Genomic DNA, 4,000 nt, shown 5'->3' with positions numbered 1-4,000 from the left:
TCATTCCTAATACTACACAAGGAGCAGGATCTACTTACTCTTCCAGAACACCTGATATCAATTGTATGTTGTGGGTTCAAGTTGCTCAGTTTTCTTTTTTCTAATTTGAATATTAGTTTAGACTTTTCATCAAAAAAGTATGAAAAAAAGAGAGACTACTGAAAATGATTTATTTAGGTGCAGGGGTTACCACACTTCAGAAAAACAGTGAACAGTCATGATAGGCCATTTGAGAGACCTCAAGGATACCTCACTATGTCTAGGAGAACTGAACGATTTTAAAACCTTTCTATTTCAGTCCTTCACACCTAATCAATCATTAAAGACCATCAAGTTTACTTTTTATATCTTTGATTTTTTTTATGTCTCAAATACTACAGTACATACATGTATATGCCTGATATCAGTGACGGATCCAGAACTTTTTCTAGGGGGCTGCTGACTGACTTAAGAGGGGCCCGCTCCAGTGATTCCCTATTTAATCAACCACAAAAGGGACCCCTATGAATATGCTAGCTTTGCATCTATGAATCTCAGGTTTTTCAATGACAATAAGTTTTATTGTATTGCAACAGCATTATTGTCTCATGTATATTTACCCCTCGTTATCAATATAAAATGGTTGAGTGTTTCACATTGTATATTTAAAAATATAAAAATGTTTAGAAATAAACGTTTATTAAATGATAAATAAATACAGTCATAAAAATAATGTTAAAATGAAACATACGTGTAAAATATTTTAAATAATTTCAGAGTATTATTGTTAAAAAGTCCAAGTTAAAAGTAAAATCAAGTCAAATAGTCCTCTATCCCATACATGTAAATCCTCAAAATAGAAATCCTGCTCTTCTTATTCCTATTGTTATCTGAAAATATATAATATATGCAGATGATATTATCAAATGAAAATAATTTCGAACTTTTCTACAGTTGTTATATGAAATTATAATATATTTTAATTGTCTACAAATTTCTATGTGGTCCAAGAATGAGAAGGTTCACATTTAAATTGGAATTGAATGCTTTTTATTTGAATTTTACTAATGGAAAACTAATCAGATGTGAATAATTGCCAATGAGACAACTATCCCAAAATACTCATTTGGAGTGGATATATAGAAATGTATAGGCATTTTTTTGCTACATGAAAGCCTTTAAACATGAGAAAATCTCATAATGTATATACTATGATTGTTTTCAGATGTGTGTTATCATTTCATTTAAATTGAAATCTTTCTTATTTTAATCTTAAATAATCAAAAGGAGGTTTATATGATTCAACAAAAATAAAGAAATTATTTTAGACTTTTGATGTAAATAATTGATATATTTTTACTGACTTTATATTATATGTCAAAGAAGGAGGTGGGGGATGTTGCAGGGGTCCTGATCCCAAAATCCTGGGCTAAAAACATGATCTTCTGAGGTCCCAAATTTTAAAAAAAAATCACGAAAGAAAATCCTGAGCTTAAAAACACCCAATCCAAACGTCCCGAAAAAGTCCTGCCCTCCATCAAGAAAAGTTAATAATCATATACAGCAACACAAATTTTCTATTTATTTATTCATTTACTTCAATATCTTAAATCCATCAACATAATAACATATCAATCTTTTTAATAGGTATATTAAATAATGTTTAAATAAAGTATTACTTAATATGCAACATTAAATTATCTTACATGTATCTGTTATTTAAAAGGTAACTTTTCATTCAATCATTCATATCTTAAATTCTTCATACCAGTAATAGATATTAAATGTATCCACCACCCATAAAACCTGGCCCCAACACCTAGCCAATACTGAATGTGGCAATAAAATTCAACAATAAATCACATAATTTGTTTTTTTTTTGCATGGAAGGAGGGACAGAATTTATACTGTCCTACTGGTTAATATTTCATATACCTGAAATCTTTAAAAGATATTTTACATAGATATAGGAAGATGTGGTGTTAGTGCCAATGAGACAACTCTCCATCCCTATATAGGTCAATGTACGGCCTTCAACACGGAGCCTTGGCTCACACCGAACAACAAGCTAAAAAGGGCCCTAAAATTACTACTGTAAAATAAAATTGAGAAAGGAAATGGTGAATATGTCAAAGCGACAACCACCCGACCATAGAGCAAACAACAGCCGAAGGCAACCAATGGGTCTTCAATGTAGCGAGAATTCCCGCACCCGTAGGTGTCCTTCAGCTGGCCCCTAAAATATGCATAATAGTACAGTGATAATGGACGTCATACTAAACTCCGAATTATACACAAGAAACTAAAATTTTAAAATCATACAAGACTAACAAAGGCCAGAGGACAGGCGCAAAATTGCGGCGGGGTTAAACATGTTTATGAGATCTCAACCCTCCCCCTATACCTCTAGCCAATGTAGAAAAGTAAAAGAATAACAATACGCACATTAAAATTCAGTTCAAGAGAAGTCCGAGTCTGATGTCAAAAGATGTAACAAAAGAAAATAAATAAAATGACAATAATACATAAATAACAACAGACTACTAGCAGTTAACTGACATGCAAACCATTCAAATGTGAAATGCCTATATGCACTATTCAGCAAAAATAATAGTTCTGTTGTTCAGATAAACAAGGGTCTGGATGGGGTGTTTTCCATTACTTTATCATTTATTCTTTACCCTCATTTGTCTCTATTTTTTTTATACTTTTTGTCCATCATTTCTCTTTTCTCAATATATAAATTAGCACATCAATAGTTCAAATAATATTATGACGACTGGCTATGATGTTTTATAATTTTTTTCTGGGATGCGTAGGAAGGTGTCCTAGATAAAAAAATAAAATAGCCTTGTCAGACGTCATATTATTTTGACTAGCATGTCATTTGCTCTATTCCTTATTACAGTCAATTTTCTCTATTCTTTGTTCCTTTAGTCATAGTTCTCCGATTTTTTTTATACTTTTAGCCATAGTTCCCAGTGGCATATCCAGGGATACGGTTCCGGGATTGGAATCTCCCCTTTCTATGGACAATCAATGCATTTGAAAGGGTACATTTAGTTGGAACCCCCCTTTATCCTGGGTAGGGAACCCCTTTTCAAAATGGCTGTATCCACCCCTGGTTCCCTATTTTGTGAACCCTCACCCTGTACTATCTGTAAGAAAGGATGGATAGAGGTTTAGGATAAAATTAAACTATACTTATGTAGTTGTTATATTTTTCCTATAATTTTATTTTGTTTGTTTTTGTTTTTGTCACACACTTTTTGGGTTCAAAAATAATAATATAAAACCATTTAATTAACCTTGATACTATTCGAGACAACCAAACAAATCAGCACAAATGCTGTAATAATTTAATTAAAATTATAAAGCTAACATTGACATGCCAAAATTCAAGTTTTAATCAAAATTGAAGTCTCGGGCTGAAAAAGGGGCGTTTATTTCGTGTGAACTGGGGGAATTTAATGGATTTCAGCATCCTAAAAGAGGCAAACATATAGCCATAACCCGATCTGATCAATGAATTATGTTATGGATAATGTTGATATCTTTCTACTAACCATTAAAAGTAATAATAGTAGGATTTCGTGAGCTCAGAAACCTTAATCTGTTGAAAAATGGCGTCGATTTATGTGCTTCCTTTTCGCAGCCTCAGTTACAATTTTACAAGGAGTGATGGGTATTTATGCAAATATTTAGGGACTCCTATCATCATAGATACTATTTTTGGTCATTTTATATTTAAATAGCCAATAGGATGCGAATGTGTCAGTTATTTTCAGAAGCGGAAAACACCCGCCATATTTTTATCTTCCAAAATAACAACGTGTCTTGCCAGTTTCAGATGTTTGTTTCTTGTAAAATAAAATCTCCTAAGAAGAAAATATAGCATAGTCACCTGTAAAACTTACCTATATAACTAATTAATGATGAAATGACACAAGTTTAATTGTCTTTAATAGTAAATTTCTTGAAAAATCACACGTACACGATGTAAACAAATTACCGAGATGGC

General features: G+C 31.9%; 1 long non-coding RNA gene across 1 annotated transcript; it reads right to left on the bottom strand.

Moving 5' to 3' along the window:
- Nucleotides 1-661: 661 nt before the first annotated feature.
- Nucleotides 662-4,000, bottom strand: LOC139526988 (uncharacterized). Its single transcript, XR_011665236.1, has 2 exons — nucleotides 3,546-4,000; nucleotides 662-869 (listed from the first exon to the last, which is right to left on the bottom strand). It is a non-coding gene; the product is annotated as an uncharacterized lncRNA (long non-coding RNA).

The sequence above is a fragment of the Mytilus edulis genome, chromosome 6 (genome assembly GCF_963676685.1).
Source record: "Mytilus edulis chromosome 6, xbMytEdul2.2, whole genome shotgun sequence".
Classification (NCBI taxonomy): domain Eukaryota; kingdom Metazoa; phylum Mollusca; class Bivalvia; order Mytilida; family Mytilidae; genus Mytilus; species Mytilus edulis.
This window is presented reverse-complemented; position numbering and strand designations above follow the sequence as displayed.